This window comes from Podarcis erhardii, assembly GCF_964252035.2.
Source record: "Podarcis erhardii genome assembly, chromosome: 12".
NCBI classification, from domain to species: domain Eukaryota; kingdom Metazoa; phylum Chordata; class Lepidosauria; order Squamata; family Lacertidae; genus Podarcis; species Podarcis erhardii.
In genome coordinates, this window is record NC_138513.1 from 32,845,920 (window position 1) to 32,868,664 (window position 22,745).

The following is a 22,745-nucleotide window of genomic DNA, read 5'->3' on the forward strand; positions in this document are numbered from 1 at the left end:
TACATCTTAATCAAATATCTTTGAACTGTGAGAAAAATGACTAGTTCTTGTTTTAGGCACTATTTCATTTTAGCACTATTAACACCTTATGTGCAGTTTGGTAAGAGATTAAAGAACTCTCCGTAATAAAAAGCTATCTTTGGCATTCAAATTTTATTATTATTTTGATCTCTAAATACAGTAATCATCTTCAAGCATGAACATTAATTGTTCTTGATGTCCTTCATATGTCAGGGACAGCAAAGTAACTTCTCTTCTATAGCTGGAGCTGAAGTTGCAACTTCAATCTTCAGACCCAGCCCAAGGGGTTCTGCTGCCTGAAGCAAAGGGCAAGAAGTTGCCTCCTCCCAGTCTAGTTCCACTTGCAAAAGCTTCCACCGCACCCCTAGGGCAATGGCCTAGTTTAGTGGGTGTAGGAGAGGCTGCATGGCACACACACAGAGAGAGCTCTCACTTACCTGCTACCCCTCAATATTTGCCACCTGGCAGCTGCCTTACTATGTCTCATGGTAGGGCCCGGCCCTGCTGCTTTGTGTGGAATAGAATTGTTGTGCCCTCCCCTCAACTACAACCCCTGATTTTTCAGGGGAAATGCAACCTTATCCAGAACGGCTTGAACCTCATCTCTTTGAACATGTAAACAATCTAGCCACAGAATCTTGGTCTGGTCAGGACAGAACTTTAATTTGTTGACCCTCATCCAGATCATCATAGGGGAAGGGCCATAGGGCATCTGCTTTGCATGCAAAAGTTCCCATGTTCAATCCCCAGCATCTTCAGGAAAAGCCAGTGTGGTGTAGTGGTTAAGAGCGATAGACTCGTAATCTGGTGAACTGGGTTCGCTTCCCCGTTCCTCCACATGCAGCTGCTGGGTGACCTTGGGCTAGTCACACTTCTCTGAAGTCTCTCAGCCTCGCTCACCTCACAGAGTGTTTGTTGTGGGCAGTGGCGTAGCGTGGGTTGACAGCACCCGGGGCAAGGCAAGTAATTTGCGCCCCCTCAGTGGCGTAGCGTGGGGGGTGCAGGGGGGGCCGGCCGCACCGGGCGCAACATCTGGGGGGTAGGGGTAGGGGTAGGGTTAGGGGGCGCAAATCTACGGGTTAGGGGGCGCAAATTACTTGCCTTGCCCCAGGTGCTGACAACCCACGCTACGCCACTGCGCCCCCTAACCCTAACCCCCAGATGTTGCGCCCGGTGCGGCCGGCCCCCCTGCACCCCCCACGCTACGCCACTGGTTGTGGGGGAGGAAGGGAAAGGAGAATGTTAGCCGCTTTGAGACTCCTTCGGGTAGTGATAAAGCGGGGTATCAAATCCAAACTCTTCTTCTTCTCTTCTTCTTCAGGTAGGGCCTGCCTGAAATCCTGGATAATTGCTGCCAGTCAATGGTTTGACTCCGTGTAAGCCTATGTTCGTATCACTGATTCCAGGCAAACGTCCACTTTCACATGCTTCCCCATTTCTTTTCTTCTTTCAGTGGCATAGCGTGGGTTGTCAGCACCCGGGGCAAGGCAAGTAATTTGCGCCCCCTAACCCGTGGATTTGCGCCCCCTAACCCTAACCCCCAGATGTTGCGCCTGGTGCGGCCGGCACCCCCTGCACCCCCACGCTACGCCACTGTCTTCTTTAGCATGAAGAAAATTCAGACTTGCGCAAGCTCCTCATTTGTACTGTTATAAGAATTTTAAGGTCATATATATATATATATATATATATATATATGCTTTCGTAGATTTTCACGGGTACAGGAATGCAGGTTTTGGTGTCCTCGGGTGTCTTCCCGTGTAAAAGTTGGGGTGTCTAGGCGACGTTTCGACGAGGTCTCACTCGTCATCTTCAGGCTGGTGCTTTCGGCTTCTTGTTACTGGAACAGAGCAGGATCTCAGTGTTTGAGTTCCTATAAATACTGTAGAGGGGGTGTGGTGTATAGCCTCCAATGTTCTGGGCACACTAGCCTGGGAACTTCCTCTCTGCCCAGAACATTGGAGGCTATACACCACACCCCCTCTACAGTATTTATAGGAACTCAAACACTGAGATCCTGCTCTGTTCCAGTAACAAGAAGCCGAAAGCACCAGCCTGAAGATGACGAGTGAGACCTCGTCGAAACGTCGCCTAGACACCCCAACTTTTACACGGGAAGACACCCGAGGACACCAAAACCTGCATATATATATATATATATATATATATATATATATATATATAAATGTTCATAACTGTATATATAAACCACATGTCTGAAACCCCACAGATTAGATTCTGAACAAATTGACCTCAAATATTTCTCTGCAAGATCAAAGTGGGAAACCTCCCCATTGTCTCTTTCCTCACAAATCCTGTCCTCACAAATCCTGTCTTAAGGGCACATTCAAGATATGAACAGGGTGTGAGCCTGTGACCTGTGTCCTAGATTCAGGAATTAAGTAATTATAACAACAAAAGAGTGGCCAAAACACAGATAATGCAATCAGGTAACTTGCCAGACAGGAGATAAACAACGCCCTCAGATTTCTGTTGTAGACCACCCCTTCTGTGATGGTATGTATGATGTTTCTGGGGATGTTCTTGGACACCAAGGCGGGCAATTTAAAATGTCTATATAAGGGCTTGCATGCATGGCTCTGGGTCCTCCTCCTCTCTGCTGCATGTGGGGGAGCACCCTGTTGCAACAGTTAATAAAGATCAGGCTTATTAGCTGCTTTGCTTCTCAATATTCTCTGGTTGGTCTCCGTTATTTTCTGCTACTGATAGAGAGCCTACAAAAGGACTCTATGTGGGCTCTTGGGTACCCCATAAGGAAAAAGGAGTAGTTTGTTTTTTTACTTATATCAGTACCTTTTTTTCTCCGTGAAGATAACCTTTTCTTTGAACCTGCTTACTAGCATCTGCAACAGGTAAGGTCCTTACTGTCTCCAGGGGAAAGACAAGAAGAGTACTACTCCTGTAATTAACCACAACTAATCCCTCATCCATTTTTTTTGCAGAAAGAAGCCAGCTGTGAATGGGAGTAAGCATGTCATGCTGTCATAGCGTTTGAGTAGTCCTGAGGCAACAGCATTATGAAAAGGCCTAGCAGAATTTCTAACATTAAAAGTTAAAAAAGATAAAGAACCCCTGGTGGACGGTTAAGTGCAGTCAAAGGTGACTATGGGGTGCGGCCCGCATCTTACTTTTCAGGCCGAGGGAGCTGGCGTTTGTCCTCAGACAGCTTTCTGGGTCATGTGGCCAGCAATACTAAACCGCTTCTGGCACAATGGGACACTGTGACAAGTGCCAGAGCATATGGAAATGCTGTTTACCTTCCCGCCACAGCAGTACAGTCATACCTCAGGTTATAGACACTTCAGGTTGCGTTTTTTCGGGTTACAGACCGCCGAAACCCGGAAGTACTGAAACGGGTTACTTCCGGGTTTCGGCGGTCACACATGCGCAGAAGCACTAAATCGAGCTTTGCACATGTGCAGAAGCCCTGAATCGCAACCGTGAGTGTGCAGACGCACCGCTGCGGGTTGTGAACACTACAGGTTGCAAACATGCATCCCACACGGATCACGTTTGTAACCCAAGCGTCCTCTGTACCTATTTATCTACTTGCACTGCCATGCTTTCGAAGTGCTAGGTTGACAGGAGTTGGGACGGAGCAATGGGAGCTCAGCCCATCGTGCAGATTTCAACTGCCTACCTTCTGATCAGCAAGCCAAGAGGCCCAGTGGTTTAGACCACAGCGCCATCCGCTCCCTATTTCTAACATTATTCCCCATCCCACTCAATAGGCTGGGATGCAAGTATCAGGAGCAGAGACGACACATGGCACAGCCTGTGGAGTAGTGGTAGCTGTTGAAGGGCACGGACGTCCCATGGATTCCACCACAAGGAGGGTCTGTACATAGTGTAAAACCCACTATGACAGCCATAGACCTGGTGTAGTAGACAGCATGCTGGAATTTGGCTGGGAGACCTGGGTCACATCCTCGATCAGCCTCGATGCATGGAATAAGTTACCTTGGAGTAAGTGCTGCTTACATTTGACTGCAAAAGCTCACTGTGAAAAAAACCACATAGAGCCTTAACGACACAATCTTCTGCTGGCTGAAATGTAACTTTTAGCCTTTCTTTACCATCTTACAAAGAGATGTTGCCACTGCTATCCAGTAGTAAGAACCCCATCAAAGGAAGGAGATATCCAGCCTCTTCTTGATGATCGCTGACTTCCTGTATGCTAATATGTCACAAGCAGTACAACTTGAAAACCTTGCTATCAGCCCACTTGCTTGCAAAAGCAAAGACAATCCACTCCATGAGATGACATCATTGCTCCTGAAAAGAAAAGTCTTGGAGCCTCTCTCTCCCCTATCCTGCTTTCTGGCCTACCACTCTACTGGACACAGCATTATTTGTGATTCTGTAATTTGAATGAAAGGAAAATCGGCATTGTCAGAGTCACCCGTGGTCCCAGCTCACAAGAGACCAAAGTCCACTCCAGCTTATGTACAAAAGCTTTTATTGAAGAACATCAGTAGCTTTACATCCGAGGTCCGTGACCCTACGTCTGTTACCCTTAGACCGCTGAAGTCCCCTCTGAGTCACTCCCGCCTCGACACCAGTTTAAGAGGCTTGTACTGGTCCACCTCTTTCTCTCTTTCCTTTTCCGCAGGGTCTTTCTGCCCCCCTGTGTTCTCTCCCTTCGGGACTCTCCAGAGGCTGAATCCTCTGCCGCCTCCTCCCCCCTCCTTCGGGCTTTGGGACCAGGCTCCTCCCCAGGACTCTCTTCATTTCCGCGCGCCTCCCATTTTGAACTTGGCGCGCTTACGTTGCTCCTGACCTTCCTTTCGACAGTTACACTCCCCTCAATACTACTTTCCTCCCCTTCCGGCAGGACGTTTTGCCCTGATCTCCTTCCCCTCTCTGCTTCCTGTTCTGCTCCTTCTGACACACTGGTCACTCCTCCCCCCTCACTCCGTTCCAGCGGAGCAGCCGGTCTCGCTCTCCAACTCCCACTGGGGGTTCCCCCTTCGTTTCCCTGCTCCTGACTGCTTCCCCCTCTAGCTCCCCTTGGCTTGACCAGAGGGGCTCCCTTTTGGGAGTCCTCCGATTCACTGGACGGACTCATGGACAATCTTGGGTCATTGTCATCCTCTTCCTCGTCAGTCTGGAATCCTTCCCCCTCACTCTGCGTCTCTCTCCCTGAACCCCTGACAGGCATGAACACAGGTCCTTTAAGACAAATTAAAATACCAATTCAGTAACAGTATCACAAGCTCTAATAATAATATTATAATATAATATTATATAATAATAATATTATATTAGATAATTAAATAATAATAATATTATATTAGATAATTATATAATATGTTCTTATGTTCTTATGTTCTCAGGCCTAATAAAATAAATTATGGCACAAGGGAAGCAAATTAAGGAAAAAAGGAAGAACATTGATCTTACAGTGGTACCTCAGGTTACATATGCTTCAGGTTACATATGCTTCAGGTTACAGACTCCGCTAACCCAGAAATAGTACCTCGGGTTAAGAACTTTGCTTCAGGATGAGAACAGAAATTGCGCGGCGGCGGTGCAGCGGCAGCGGCAGCGGCAGCGGGAGGCCCCATTAGCTAAAGTGGTACCTCAGGGTAAGAACAGTTTCAGGTTAAGAACGGACCTCCAGAACAAATTAAGTTCTTAACCCGAGGTACCACTGTACTTTTAAAATTTTTAGGGACAAGTCATTATGGGTCTGAAGCTCAACATCAAAAAAATGAAGATCATGGCCACTGGTCCCATCACCTCCTGGCAAATAGAAGGGGAAGAAATGGAGGCAGTGAGAGATTTTACTTTCTTGGACTCCATGATCACTGCAGATGGTGACAGCAGTCACGAAATTAAAAGACGCCTCCTCCTTGGGAGAAAGGCGATGACAAACCTAGACAACATATTAAAAAGCAGAGACATCACCTTGCCAACAAAGGTCCGTATAGTTAAAGCCATGGTTTTCCCAGTAGTGATGTATGGAAGTGAGAGCTGGACCATAAAGAAGGCTGATCGCCAAAGAATTGATGCTTTTGAATTATGGTGCTGGAGGAGACTCTTGAGAGTCCCATGGACTGCAAGAAGATCAAACCTATCCATTCTTAAGGAAATCAGCACTGAGTGCTCACTGGAAGGACAGATCCTGAAGCTGAGGCTCCAATACTTTGGCCACCTCATGAGAAGAGAAGACTCCCTGGAAAAGACCCTGATGTTGGGAAGAATGGAGGGCACAAGGAGAAGGGGACGACAGAGGATGAGATGGTTGGACACTGTTCTCGAAGCTACAAACATGAGTCTGACCAAACTGCAGGAGGCAGTGGAAGACAGGGGTGCCTGGCGTGCTCTGGTCCATGGGGTCACGAAGAGTCGGACACGACTAAACAACAACATTATGGGTATTCTTACTATGAAGTGTGATACAACACAGAGGAACACTTTTTCAGAGAGCAAAATATTCACTCTTTCTGGTTCCCTACTTGTAATCAATTGCTAGCATTCAAAAATCAAGCAACACACAAGGCCCAATAGTCACAAAATGTACTGTTCCTGTTTAAGACTGAAAGCGAGAAGTTGGCAATCCCAGCTGGTTGTTTACTAAAAGGAAGTAATGACATACTTACTCTGCAAGGTTTGCGTATTTATCTGGTACTGCTGTTTAAAAAGCGATTTTGTCTAAACAGCTTCTTCAGTCTGGCCCTCTTGTAGTGGTTGTAGCGAGCCTGTTAAGTGTATATTTAGCACACCCTCGCATTGTGGTGTTCTGGTTTCTTTTCCTGTGGGATTCTCAACTGTAGGTGACACTATTGTGAAGGCTGCATTTCAAAGTCCTCACCTGCTCTGCCTTCTCTGATTTTATGTTACACTTCATGATATCAGCTTTAGTAATCTCATTCTTTAGCTCTTTCTTTTCATTTACACCTCCTTTACGCACTTCCTGAAGTTTGACACAGTAAAACTCTTTGCTGTGTATGTCTTTAGAAACTGTATTTAAGTCTTTGCCACAGCTGCTTTCCTTAGAAGAGGGAGGAAAGGCAAAAGTCTAAGAACTGAAATATATAGGGCCTTATAAAAAACATACATAGGAAAAAATATTGGTATATTTATTTCACATTTTAAAAATTGCCTAAAGAATTCCATTTTACAAAATCCAGTCATAAAATGGAAACTGTTAGAAATGCAAGGACCATTGTATTCCTGGTCCATCTCTCTTTTGTGTGTCCATTCATAAGTCCATTCTATCCCATTTCTGCATTAATTTGAATTTTTTAAAGTCCATCAAAAATAATTTTTGAATGTATTTTCCCCTCACCAAGCACACATTTCTAAACTTATTTTATTTTATTTTTTTAAATATATTTTATTTGGGTTTTTAAACATAAATGCAAAAATAAAGAACAGTATAACATATATCATAACATCTTTTCTTAACATCTTTGGACTCCCTCACGCCTCCCGCTCCCATTTACATCATTGTCAATTCTTGCCAGCAATTTATCATCTTGTTTACACTCTTGTGTCAAATTCATTTAAATATAATCTATGAATTCTCCAATAGGTTTATAATTTTTTCTCAAATTTACTTATCATCTTAATTCCTTCTAATTTAGTGGTGCACAATTATTTATGATCTGGCGTCCTTTCTTAACATTCAACCAAATTACAGTGTTTTTTAAAATAAATCTTGAATTTCTTCCAATCTTCTTCAACCCTCTCCTCTCCCAGGTCTCGGATTCTGCCAGTCATCTCGGCTAGTTCCATATAGTCCATCAGTTGCATCTGCCACTCTTCCAGTGTGGGTAGTTCTTAAGTTTTCCAATTCTTAGCGATGAGTATCCTTGCTGCCGTTGTTGCATACATGAAAAATGTTCGGTCCTTCTTTAACACCTTCTGGCCGACAATGCCCAGAAGGAAGGCCTCTGGTTTCTTGGTGAAGGTATACTTAAATACCTTTTTCAGCTCATTATATATCATTTCCCAGAAGGCCTTCACCCTAGGGCAGGTCCACCAGAGGTGAAAGAATGTTCCTTCATTTTCTTTACATTTCCAACATTTATTATCAGACAAATGGTATATCTTAGCAAGTTTAACTGGGGTCATGTACCATCTATATATCATCTTCATTACATTTTCCTTCAAAGCATTACATGCAGTGAAGTTCAACCCAGTGGTCCACAACCTTTCCCAGTCCTCAAACATGATATTATACCCAATGTCCTGTGCCCACTTTATCATAGCTGATTTAACCATTTCGTCTTGTGTATTCCATTTTAACAGCAAGTTATACATTCTTGAAAGTACCTTAGTCTTTGGTTCTAACAATTCTGTTTCCAGCTTCGATTTCTCCACCTGGAACCCTAACTTTTTGTCATTTTTAAAGACTTCTTTAATCTGAGCATAATGTAACCAGTCTCGCACTTTATCCTTCATTTTCTCCAAACTCTGCAATTTCCAATTGTCTCCATCTTTTTCTAGTATTTCCCAATATTTTGGCCATTTGGCCTCCATATTGGGTCTTTTTCGGGCCTTAGCTTCCAGAGGTGAAAGCCACCTTGGAGTTTTATTTTCCAATAAGTCTTTGTATTTTGTCCAGACATTAAATACTGCTTTCCTGACAATATGATTCTTAAAGGCCTTATTGATCTTAACCTTGTCATACCATAGATATGCATGCCAGCCAAAAGCATTGTTAAAACCTTCCAGATCCAGTACATCAGTGTCTTCGAGAAGTAGCCAGTCTTTTAGCCAGCAGAAAGCTGCGGCTTCATAGTACAGCTTTAAGTCTGGCAGGGCAAAGCCCCCTCTTTCTTTCGCATCAGTTAATATCTTAAACTTAATTCTGGGCTTTTTGCCCTGCCAGACAAATTTAGAGATATCTCTCTGCCACTTCCGGAAGCACTCCGTCTTGTCCACAATCTGTAATGTTTGAAACAAAAACAACATTTTTGGCAATACATTCATCTTAATAGCAGCAATTCGGCCTAACAAAGAAAGCTTCAATTTTGTCCAACTGTCCAAGTCTCTCTTAATTTCAGACCAACATTTTTCATAGTTATCCTTAAATAGACTCAGATTTTTTGCTGTTATATTTACCCCTAGGTACTTTACTTTTTTAACCACAGTTAGTTCTGTTTCTCTCTGAAACCGTTCTGACTCTGTATCTGTCAAATTTTTTCCCAACACCTTAGTTTTCTGTTTATTTAGTTTAAATCCCGCCACCCGACCAAAGTCTTGTATCAGTTGCAATACTCTTTTTGTACTAGATTCTGGCTCCTGCAATGTCAAAACTAGGTCATCTGCAAAGGCTTTAAGTTTATATTGTTTCGCTCTGACCTGAATCCCTTCCACCAACCGGTCCCCTCTAATCATATTCAAGAGCACCTCCAGAACCGAAATGAATAACAGAGGGGAAATCGGGCAGCCTTGTCGCGTTCCTTTTTCAATTTTGAACTCTTCTGTAACCACATTGTTAACTATCAATTTGGCCTTTTGTTCTGAGTATATTGCATTCTAAACTTATTTTATCCTTAATAAAAAAAGTATATTTTGGGAGTAATGTTTTGTTGAACTAATCTCCTGTCCATATCCAAAATAAAAAAAATACCAAAAAGGGCTTGTCTTTAGCTGTTTTAAAGGATTCCTTTTCTTTCTTTTTAATTTCACAGGCTAGTACAAGTCTGCATTAGTAACAAACAGTAACAACTGAACTCAAGATAGGGTTTAACACACCCACACCCACCCATACCCACACCCACACCTAATTAAGTACAGATTAATTAGTCTGGATTATTTGTCTATTTGTGTATCTATTCACAATTCAGACTAAGTTAGCTGTAGAGCCTGGCGTGCTCTGGTCCATGGGGTCACAAAGAGTCGGACACGACTAAACAACAAGCTGTACAGTGGTACCTCGGGTTAAGTACTTAATTCATTCTGGAGGTCCGTTCTTAACCTGAAACTATTCTTAACCTGATGCACCACTTTAGCTAATGGGGCATCCTGCTGCCACCGTGCTGCCAGAGCCCGGTTTCTGTTCTTATCCTGAAGCAAAGTTCTTAACCTGAAGCACTATTTCCGGGTTAGCGGAGTGTGTAACCTGAAGCGTATGTAACCCGAGGTACCACTGTACTTAGTTCCATTGAAACCAATTTTTCACATAAATTACAATGGGACTTTAGAGTTGTATATTTAATTGGTGTCTCTCTGCTGGCAGATCATTCTTTGATCCTTCATCACCTTCTTTTTACCCAAAGAGGGGTAGAACCAATCTCCAGTGATTCCTCCTCTGCCCTGTACTCCCACAAATCTTCTATAGAGATTTGCGGGGGGGGGGAGCTCTTTGGGACAGCACAGAAAGTGGTATGGGGGGGGGGACGAGTCCCAAAGGTCCATCAGCTGGGAGACAGCAGTTAGATACTGCCTGGCATAATTTCTTCAATATACCAAATTGTGTCTGAGGTTCTCAAAGAGCAAAGCAGTTCTAGACCACCAGATCCAAGAGAAACAAAAAACCAGCATATGCTGGAACAACCTTTCCCTGCTTATGTATTTTTTAAAAGTGAAATATGAATTAAGGTCAATTCTTATATGATGCTGCAACTCTGCTTTGTGGTCTAATGTCAAAATCTTTTAAACATTTTCCTCATACTTCTCTGCAATGAGGACAATGTAAAACTTGTCCTGTTCAAAGTGTTGGCTTTGACCTATCAAGCCTTGAATGTCTCAGGACCACAATAACTCAAGGACTGCCTCTTTCCATATGAACCTACTCAGACCATGAGATCATCTTCTGAGGCCCTTCTTCGTGTGCCTCCTCCATGAGAGGTCTGGAGGATGGCAACACGAGAACGGGCCTTTTCTGCAGTGGCTCCCTGCTTGTGGAAAGCTCTCCCCAGAGAGGCTCACCTGGTGCCTTCATTATATGCCTTTAGGCGCCAGGCAAAAACGTTCCTCTTTAACCAGGCCTTTGACTTTGACAGGCCTTCTGAAGAAGTGTGCATGCACACGAAAGCTTATACCCAGAACAAACTTAGTTGGTTTCTAAGGTGCTACTGGACATTTTTTTAAAAAAAATCCGACTGCGTCAGATTAACATGGCTACCTACCTGAATCCAGGCCTTTGACTGATTGACATCTAAGGCCCTTTTAAAATGTGTTGGGGAAGGGGGTGCTATGAGGTTGTTTTTGCTTTTATTTTTATTATGTATTTTGTGTTTATATATTGTGATTTTGATATTGTGATTTTTATGTTGTAACTGTTGGATGGTCACTTTAAAATGTGAAGGTTCATTATTGCTTCACAAGTTGTGTATGTCTTTAAGGGCCAGGGCAAGTAACGAGACCCAGTCTTACAGCTGTGAAACATAGCGGGTGCTGCTGAGTTGTGTTAATCAAGCTGTGTCAGCAATTGGGTATAGTATATAAGGAGCAGCACCTAGCTCTCCCATTACCCTGGGGGATGGGTTGGTGGTTGGGTCTGGTTTGTTGTTGATGTATTTAGTGTATAAGGAGTTTTTGTTTTTGTTATTAAAACCTTGTTTAAGTTATTTTTGAGTCCCTTCTTAATGCATGGTCTCCCCAGCAAGCTCTCTGTAGCGCTACTAAACTGCAAATAGCCAACAGTAACTGCCCTGAGACCTGCAGGTGTAGGGCAGTATACAAATTTAATAAAATAATAATAATTTTAGACTTCCTCTGACATAAACAATTAAACTGGTCCTTTCTATGTGATTTAACTCTAGCTCCTGTCCTCTCCTTCCACGTTCCAGATAATGCAGTTTTTCTGCATGTTCAGTTCTTTGTACCAGCCCATGTACAAGGATGAAGACAGGAGTGCCTGGCGTGCTCTGGTCCATGGGGTCACGAAGAGTCCTAAACGACTAAACAACAACAACAACATGTACAAGGATGACAGAGCAGAGGTGTTGCAAGGTTGGGGAAACAGATGTGTCAGACCCAGTGCACAGCTCAGGGAGCATTCATCAGTGCTTCTCCTGGGAGCCTGCCATAGCCCCTTGTGAACTGAACTCTCCTTCAGTTCTAATAAGCAAGCAACTATTCTCTGGTGTAAAAATCAATCGCGTCCCATAGGGGTATTAGGTATGCCTGGAAACTGGGAAATGAGCACTCTTAAGTTACATCTTGTGATGTAACTTGCACTCTGGTGTAAGAACATGGATCTTTTTAATCCAATTATTTGCGTTTAAGGAAGCAAGGCAGTGCCCTTACGTACTATGTATGTATCTGTCTGATTTCCCTCATTCATCAAAAGATTAGAGCAGTTGGGAACAGATTAAACAGACAGAAAATGTATAACATGCAATTAAAACCCAATTAAACCGCAACTGATGTGAAGTACCTGAGTAGTCTACCATATTTACCTGGACTTTAAAAGGCAGCATCTTATTGTGGTTAGAGTGTTGGACCAGAAGTAAGGAGAGTTAGGTTTAGAAGGGCTGCAGTTCAGCAGTACAGCAACCGCTTTGCATGTAGAAGGTCCCAAATTCAGTTTTCGAAGATCTCCAGGTAGGACCCCTATCTAAAATATTGTAGAATTAGTTGACGACAACCCTACATTCCCACTCAGTCATCAAACTCACTGGGCAACCCTGGGCCAGCCACCGACTCTCAGCCTAAATTACCTCACACAGCTGTGTGGTTAAAAAGGACTAACAGGAGGAACCTAGTGCTTCTTGGGCAAAAGGCAGGATTTAAATGTAATAAATAAAACAAATGCAGAATAAAACTCAATTCAAAAATAAAGCATTTACAGCATCCTACATTTGGTACATCATGCCTTGCCTAATATAGCAGTCCTATGTACACATCAATGGGAGTAAGTCCCACTGAACCCAGGGCAGAACTAGACCTCTTTCCTCCACCATAATACTCGTGAGTAAACATGAACAGGATCAGGCTGTCATTGTGGAATGTGAAAGTTGCAGTTAGTTTATTTTTTAAAAAAATCATACCCTCTCTAGTTATACTCTGCCTTTTGATCTAGACAGCACTCTTAGTTTATCAAGCAGATGGAAGGCAATTATGGGCTTCATCTGTTATAACCAGCAATTTAGAGAGCTTCCTAGTAACTTGCCCACATCCGCCAGTCACCATGTGCAGTAAAGGTAAAGGTAAAGGTAAAAAAGGTAAGGGACCCCTGGATGGTTAAGTCCAATCAAAGGCAACTATGGGGTTGCGGTGCCCATCTCGCTTTCAGGCCGAGGGAGCCAGCTTTTGTCCACAGACAGCTTTCCAGTTCATGTGGCCAGCATGACTAAACTGCTTCTGGCACAACGGAACACTGTGACAGAAGCCAGAGTGCATAGAAATGCCGTTTAAGTTCCCACGGCAGTGGTACCTATTTATCTACTTGCACTGGTGTGCTTTCAAACTGCTATGTTGGCAGGAGCTGGACAGAGCAATGGGAGCTCACCCCATTGTGGGGATTTGAACCACCGATCTTCCAATTGGCAAGCCCAAGAGGCTCAGTGCCACCCGTGTCCCTACATCCATGTGCAGTACTACATACGCAACACACTACAGTAGCCTATCCAGCTTTTGTTTATCCCACTTTTAATCCACCGAGGTCAGGGCACCTTGGGGCCACTCCTTTATATCCCAGCAACACGCTTTAGAATAAGCGTGACAACTGAGCAGGGACATGAACTCAAATCCCCGTCACCAAATCCCAGCACGATACACTAGTCTCCTCCAGAGTTTTTGGGCTACAACTCCCATCAGCTCCAGCCAGCAGGGCTAATGGTCACAGACAATGGGAGGGCACCAGTTTGTAGCAGGTTACGATAATTGCCCTTCCGGCATCTTTTCACCTTCAGTGGTGGTTAGGTGAGCTCACTGTAGGCTCTGATGGTATTTCACCCCATCCCCCCCCTTTAGATGCTTATATCTATTACGTTGCTTACTTTCAACAGTTGGAAACTAACTTTAGGGCACTCTCCTATTCATTCTTCTGAATTAAGCCCCAGACTCCTGCCCCACGTCCTTCCACATTGACACCACTGCCATCCTTGGTGGTTGGGTGTGTGGACAGAACATCTAATGCATGTACAACAGTACAAGGGAGTGTCACTATTTTTAAGACAATCTATTGAGGTAATGTTCTGGTAAGTCTAGTTAAATCAGAAAGAGTTTATTCTTGGTTATTGGTTCCATTGAGATGACATACTTCATTTTTGATATAGTTCTGCCCAGCTCTCCAGATGCATAATGTCTATAAGCGTGTATTATGTCTTCTTGTGCTTCGCTGTACATTAATAAATCCACCAGCAGCGAAATTCTTGTTCATCACGAACAGCAGCAATAATAGCAAAATCGCAGGAACAGAAAAGAAATCAAGTGCTGTTATAAATCTCATGACTGGATGGGTCCAGCAAGAGTTTAATAATCAGTTACATTCCCCAGGACCTGTTCATTCATGCCTTTGCCTGGTAAAAAAATTATTGAAACACTTTTTACTCACAGATAAAGCATTTCTTCCTTGATCAAATGGGAGATAATAACAGTCTTATTGACTCAAACCAGTCAGTGGGGTTTTAGCATTTTGCTGTTTTTGCTGTCTGGCTCCTTCATCCAGACTTCATCGTGTGTTAGTGTGCCTCTAAAATTGTGCTGGCTACAAAATGAATGTGTCCTGAGACAGAGACTCTTACGCACAGACACGTGTGAGAAGGTGCTGTGATTTGTGAATGGCTGTTACTGATTTAGAATGCAGAATAGTACGGGTGAAAAGCCATTTTTGCACAGAGAGTGCAAGTAGATAAATAGGTACCGCTCCGGCAGGAAGGTAAACGGTGTTCCCGTGCGCTGCTCTGGTTCACCAGAAGCGGCTTAGTCATGCTGGCCATATGACCTGTCTGTGGACAAACGCCGGCTCCCTTGGCCTATAGAGCGAGATGAGCGCCACAACCCCAGAGTCGTTCGTGACTGGACCTAACGGTCAGGGGTCCCTTTACCTTTACACACGTTCTGCATCCCAAGACAAATGGAAAAAAACTATCTCTGCACGATGTAGGGTCAACAGAGGATGCCATGGATAGTGTTAAGCCTAATTTGTGTCCTGCATTAGATCTGTATGGGTAGGTCAGCTTACTAGTTGTGCATAACAAAGTGGTAGGGTCTCAACAATAGGAATTAAAATATATTGGTAGACCTGATTATGAAACCGATTCTTCCTCCACTGTCGAATAATAAGTAGGGCGGCCACCAGGGATGGGAGAGAACCTTGATTCAGTTTCCATTTAAAAGCAAACAGACTAAGTTTACATTTTCCAAAACAGTACGCAAACCAAGGTACCTTTGGGAATTTGTAGTCACCTGAATTTTACAGTGCAGTTCTCCAACCATACGATGTTTACAAAAAATGCATACATTTGGGGGAAGTGTGCATAGAATGGAATATATTAGTGAAAATAACATATAAGAATGTATTATATTAGGGGAAATTGGTTGCAAAAAGTGTGTGCATTCATTAAAACTGTGTCTTGTAGAAGAAATTTGCACTAAAATGCTGATGAATTTTCATAAGAATTTTAAAAAAAAGAAATCACAAATTGCAGCAGAAATGTGGGGAACGGAATTTAAGATGGGGGAAATGAGAAACTGAGGAAACCAAAATTGACAGATCTGTCAATCTTAGTGGCCTTAGCTACATTGCCAAAAATGAGGAAGGAATAAAAAAAGGGATAAAAATAGGATACAAATTTCTGTAAAACTGCATATAATTTAGAAATAATAATTGTATTTTATTTCTGTTTAAATTATATCCCACCCTACCATGAAAGACTGTAATCAGATGACCCATGAGTCTGCTTAATCTGTTGTCCTGGTGCTCTTCAAGGCTCCTGCTTCTTCCAAGACTTGAAAACCCACACAAAATGCCTCTGTCTTTAAGCTTCAGTTTATTGGCCCACATCCACTGCCTTCAAGCACTGGTCTAACATCTCAACAACCTCCCCCAGTTTAGATGGAACAGTGCTGGGTGCCATCTGCACATGGATGACACCTCATTCCAAATCTCCTGATGATAGCTCCCAGTTTTCATATAGATTTTATGAGGGACAAGATGGAATCCTGCAGGACACCACAGAAAAGCTCTCACGGTATTGAACGGTGCCTCCTATAACTACTTTCTGGAAATAGCCTGGAAGTAGGAGTGGAATCACAATGCCCACAACCCCCACACCCCTAAGAAGCTGCTGAAGGTTCAGCAGTATCAAAAGACATCAAGAGATGAAGGAGATAAAATGATCAAGGAGAACAAGCAGGGTTGCACTCCCCACATCTCTCACCCCACAAATATCCCCACATCTCTCACCCCACAAATATTACAGTGACCAAGACGGTTTCAGTGCCATGGGCAGGTCTGAAGCCAGACTCAGTTTTCTTCAAGCATGACTGAAGTTGGTCACTACCCTATCATGCACAAGGGGATATTCCTCACTGGGGAATAGTTGTTTAACCCTTCTGGGTCCAGGGAAGTCCTCTTAAGGAGTAGACACACCTCCTTCAAGGCAGGTGGTACTTTGCCCTCCTCCAGTGAAGCATCAGTGGACTCATATTGTCAACCCCCTATGGCTAGCTCCAAGAAGTCAGGATGGGCGAGCATCAAGGTGGGCAGGTGGTTGGCTGCATTTCTTGAAGCTGGTTGTCCACATTCACATGCTGCAATAATTGAAAATGATCCAATATGGATGGGACAGTGCTCTGGACACTTGCATTGAACTTGGACTAATTGTAGCATCCAACTTCATACACATCAGAGTAATTTTGCCCCTAAAGTGCTCCACAAAATAGTTGCAGTAGGCTTTTGAGGATGTTAAAGCAATGAACTCTTGGCCAGGTGACAAAAGCCCATTCACCACTTGGAAAAGCTTGGCCAGATGTCTACTTGCAGCTCCAATGGTAGTTGAGAAGTAAACTTTATTTGCTGCCACCACCGCAGCAATGCAACTTCATCCATGTTCAGTCAGGTTTGGATAAAGATTTACAATACTTGCACTCTAGCATCTGATTCTCCTGTTTCATCATACACAGTTCACTAGAGTACCAAGATGACTGTGTGCTCCACAGCGACGTTGAAGGCACTGAGGAACAATTGTGTCAATAGCTCTATAAAGGTAAAGGTAAAGGTGGTGCTGTGGTCTAAACCACTGATCCTCTTGGGTTTGCTGATCGTAAGGTTGGTAGTTCGAATCCGTGCGACGGGTGAACTTCCATTGCTCTGTTCCAGCTTATGCCAACCTAGCAGTTCAAAAGCATACCAGTGCAAGTAGATAAATAGGTACCGCTGTGGCAGGAAGGTAAATGGCCTTTCCGTGCACTCTGGCACTTGTCACAGTGTCCCGTTGTGCCAGAAGCGGTTTAGTCATGCTGGCCACATGACCCGGAAAGCTGTCTGTGGACAAACGCCAGCTCCTTCGGCTTGAAGCGAGATAAGTGCCGCATCCTGTAGTCGCCTTTGACTGGACTTTACTCCAGGGGTCCTTTACTTGTTTTTTACCTTTTGCATCAGCCAGGACTTTGGCTAATTGGTATCCAATACCCTTTTCAATGTGTTGGGGGGGGGACTATTGGTTTGTTGTTATTCTTTTTTGTTTTTTTATTTTGTAGTTTTTATATTGAAATTTGACTGAGATCTAGAGATGGATGGCAGTATACAAATTTAATAAATAATAACCATCATCTCACAATTCCATAGCAAGTTGAGAGCGTTGATAGGAGTGCCAGCCATGTAAGATAGAAAAATCCCACAGAACATTCAGGAATTCCTCAGATTCCCAAGTCTCCAAGGGGCAGGCCTTCTCATTGGGTCCCCTACCCCTGTGGAGTGGAGTAGCTACTCCTTCATTTTTTTTAAATTAAATTGCCCTTCAGATATTATCAGTTGCACATGATATTGTTAAAGTGCATCTGGAAAACAAATATTGTTACACAGAACTGAATCCCATGCATTCACAGATCCCAAATGTGCAGCTGGATCAGTTGCTAATTAGTACTATGCCATGATCCAAGGTGTTGGCATTAATTATAAAGCCCCGCACAACTTTGGTCTTTAGTTACCTGCAAGGCTGCCTCTGGAGGGGATTGAATTAGCAGCTTCCTGCTTTTAGTCATGAGAAAAAAATGATGTCTGTGGACCTTTCGAGGGGCAAAATGCACCTGAAGACTCAGTAATCACTCAGTGGTCAGCATTTTTATTTTTTTTTAGATGATCCATTATTTTCATCTAGTCTTAAAGCTTCTAATCGAACCTCTCCATTTCTACCCTCCTCAGTTCTCTGTCTTTAAAGCTTAGATATATGATGATCAGGAATAAGGACATCTGTCTGGAGGTGCTCCATTTATATTATTTATATACCGCCAACTCATATAAAATCTCAAGGTGGTATATCTTACTATATAATAAAAATTTGAGAGTGTCGTCAGACTGCAGTTCCCTTGGATGCTATCAGGGCATCATTCGCTTCTTCATCCTCAACCCCTGCTGTTACTGTGGGGAAAAAGAGGAAAAAAAGCCTGCATTTTAAAGATCGCAAAATTTCTGCTGGAAGAATATTCTACAGCAAGGAGCTATTATTGGTGGCACCAACTACCCAATTTCTAGTTGAAGCCTGTCACACTTCTGTAACACGAAGTACAATTATTAATTAATTAATTAATTAAATTTGTATGCCACACTTCATCTGAAAATCGCAGGGCGTTTCACAACATAATCACAACCAGCTTGGACAAAAGGCTTCAAGTAGTCCTTAAGGTATTATCTAACAACAACAACAACAACAACAACAACAACAACAACAACAACAACAACAACAACAGATTTATATCCCACCCATCTGGCTGGGTTTCCCTAGCCACTCTCCCAACAGAATAGTAATAACAATAAAAAAAGATAAGAAATCAAACATTAAACACTTCCCTAAACAGGGCTGCCTTCAGGTGTCTTCTAAAAGTCAGATAGTTGTTTATTTCCTTGTACCTCCTCCCAGTACCAGTACCTCCTCCCACCAGTACCTAAGTATGTCACTTTCAGTTGCTATTTTGCTTAGAAAGATGGGATATAAATTCTGGTATAAATAAATAATACTCATTTATATAAGCATGACTCATAAGTGGAGACGTCAAAGCTCTTGAACCTGATGTACTCTTCTGATAAGAGTTCTCAGCGAAATGCCTGAACTATTTGGTTATTTGTCATTTACTTTGTATCTTAGTTGCATTTGAATCTGTCTACATAAAAATCATTAAAGATGAAATGGGTGGAAGGAAGCATCTTGGACTTGGGAATGGCCAGCAGAATCTGCTAAACAGCTTTTATAAGAAATAGAACAATTTACTCACGACTGAAGGAAGATGATTCACTGTGCAGAGGTCTCATTAATCTATAGGCTTATGAGTATTTGAGGTGTGCTGGTTTGTAACTTTATTGGAATAGGATATATCAGTTTCATGTTGTTCTAGGCTGAATCCTTTATCTTGAACATCCAGGACAATATACACAACCCGTTTAAATAGAGGTCAAATGCTACATTACATTCTTTTTAGGATTTTGTCTCTTTTGAAACCCTTTCCTATCTGCAATCAGTCACATAATGTTTAGGCAGCAATGAATAAAAGGTATGTACAGTAGCTTGTGGTGAGTCATGCATGATGGCTTTCATTTGTTTCATGCTCCAAAAAATTCAGTATTAATAATAAAATCTGTTTCCCTTTTTAGCTATTTTAGTTACATAACATAAGACATTTTCTCTCCTAAAATATTGCTTGAAATCCACATATGCCAATAAAAACTTTACCAAATAATGAAATGGCAGCAGCTGGATTTTGAAACATCTCCCCCTACACACACACACACACACACACACACACACACACACACAGGAATTAAGGAATCATAGTGAAGAAAATGCACAACAGCCATAATGGTGGGACTTGAGTGATAGCCTAAAAAAGGATAGAATGCAATGCTCCATGAACATATGGAGCCATGTAAGGGGGAAAAAAAGGTATTCTAAGAGATTAATGGAAGATTTCCCTTATTTTAAATGATACCTTATTATTGCCCTTTTCTTCAAAATATGTCAGCTCTGTACAACATTATTGGTGTCCCTTAATTCAGAGCACTATATTGCTGTATTGACTAGAATAAATGCCAGATATCTAGAGTGCCCCATATTTTTAAACTTTGACTTGGCAAATCTATAGTGTGATTGAACTAATTGAACATTAGTGCCATGTTTTCTTTTAATGGCTGATGAGCCCTGAGAGCCTCAGAGATAGTCTGTCCAGTCTGAATTAACACTCGGACATATGGATTCTCATCTGAACCATCTGGGTCTACAAAACCAGCTGGAAACTCTGCCTGAATGCCATAGGCAATATTTTTGTTTCAATTTGTGGTTCAAATTAAGCTGTAAATAAATTGTAAGAAGTCAGAAGGTCAAGAAGTATAGTAGCGCAGGATGGAAAAGATCAATAATATTGCTGTTTCTCATAACACTTCTGTTTCTAACGAACAGGAACAATCTACCATCAATATAATAGAATCATAGAATTGTAAAGTTTTAAGGGACCTCAAGGGTCATCTAGTCCAACCCCCTGCCTACCTAAGACACTATGCTCAAAAAGAAAAGAAAATATCAGCAATAGTACTTTAGTGATACTAGATGCCTCCAAATCATCTATGGAGTGGGGAACAATTTTGGAAACAGGCCTTCGGAAGCATCCAAGGAAATCTTTGTATCCAAAAATGGTGTGATCTTTTGGTGCACACTTTCTGAGTACGGTGGTACCTCTGGTTATGAACTTAATTTGTTCCGGAGGTCCGTTCTTAACCTGAAACCGTTCTTAACCTGAGGTACCACTTTAGCTAATGGGGCCTCCTGCTGCCGCCGCGCAGCCGCCACATGATTTCTGTTCTCATCCTGAGGTAAAGTTCTTAACCTGAGGTACTACTTCTGGGTTAGCGGAGTCTGTAACCTGAAGTGGTTGTAACCCGAGGTACCACTGTACAAATTTGCCTTGCCCATTAGTATCACTGGCTCTGCTCTGAGTATGACTAGCATGGGATGCAACCCAGAAACCGCAACATCTCCAGGAAGGCTGACCTGAGCAAGACTCCATTTTGAAATCATGGAGAGAGCTGCTGCCATTCAGGGTAGACAATACTATGAGCTGTATGGACCAATGATCTGTCTCAGCTTCCTTTGTTCCTTTGTTCAGTCACAGAATGGAGTAGGAGAGCTGGTCTGCACAACTCTGCTGGGGTGTCCCTGACAGACCCCTGAACGGTTTCAAACCCTGAACATGCCTCACTCTCTTCCTCTACGTGATTGTTTATTGTGTGAATGAACACCAAGCATGGAACTGAAACCTGATGGCGGTAGCTATTTGGATTCAACAGCAGTAAACGTTCCAAAGTGTTAACTAAATTCTGTTTGTTCTACTCTTAAGTCTCTTGTGGCCTCATTTTGCAAAGTCCGCCGTGGCAAGTATTGCACACCTGCCCTAATGATGATGGGCATTGTGATAGCACAAGAGAACAGGCCTGTTCCTGCAGGTCTTTTAAACTCTTCAGAACTTATGAAGATATTACAGAACTTGTTGCCTAGCAACAGGTGCCTGGCATAGCAGCTGCGGGAGCCTGTCAGCACCTAAAAGCATCGATTGTGAGCCCCTGTGTCCTCTGAAATATGCTTGTGGCCTATTTAAGTAGCCAGCATCCCTGTAAACCAACCAAGGGCCTGGAATTTAGGTGGGAATTTGAAAAGAGCGAGGGACGAAATTCTAGAACAGAGTGACAAAACTGAGGTAGCTGAGGAGGTAAGTGATAAAATTATTACTAAGCTCTTTAACAGTTGAAGAATTGGCTGAAAGTTGCATGCGATAAAGCTTATTGATGAATAGGACATTTAATTCATGAATAGAATCGTCATTTAATCCTTCAAAACTCTTCATGCCGTTATTCAAAGATTATTATACACCTTTTCTTTGTTTCCGGAGTGCAACTACTCCTGAATCTCCTTTTTGAGTCTTGTCAGTTGAAGCTGAGGGTGAGTTAAGATCCCAGGCAGTTAACACTCACAGAAGTGGGTTTAAGGGTGCCCACACTGGGCGCCAAGCGGAGTGGGTGCCACAATGGGTGCTGCAACAATGCCAAAGGTGAGAGGTGGGGGGGGGGGAGGGAGCCAAATTTTGGCACCTCGCAGGGCGCCACTGAAATTTTAAAGCCCAAAGTCTGCCATTAACACTCATCAGAAAGGTACAGCTGGTCAGGGTTCCTTGAAATTTTTATTCTTACAGACAGCAAGGAAGATGGGGATTTGTATCCTCTGGAGGAAAATGTATATAATTTCTAGACAAAGGCCAAACTGAATTGTGATGTTGTGTGACCTAGAACTTATCACTGTAATGTATAAGTGAGTGTTTGTGTAGACCCAGGCAGGAGCTGTCTAATGCGTACTGGCTGACAGTCTGGTTATGAGATTCTGTAAGTTAGTAATCCTTTCCCTCACAGAGGCTCCCATCTGTACCATACATTGAAAGTAGCATCATACCACTTTAAAAAGTCATGGTTTCCCTCAGAGGATTATGGGAACTGTAATTTGTTAAGGATGCTGAGAGTTGTTTAGGACAATTGTGGCCCTCGCACAGCTACAATTTTCAGAGTTCCATCGGATGAAGGATGAACCACTCTATAAATG

At 42.9% G+C, this 22,745-nt stretch overlaps 1 long non-coding RNA gene across 1 annotated transcript; it reads right to left on the reverse strand.

Annotated features, from left to right (window-relative positions):
* Positions 1–12,418: 12,418 nt before the first annotated feature.
* Positions 12,419–22,391, reverse strand: LOC309325834. Its single transcript, XR_014150056.1, has 3 exons — positions 21,150–22,391; positions 18,439–18,532; positions 12,419–12,562 (listed from the first exon to the last, which is right to left on the reverse strand). It is a non-coding gene; the product is annotated as an uncharacterized lncRNA (long non-coding RNA).
* Between the last annotated feature and the right edge of the window lie 354 nt (positions 22,392–22,745).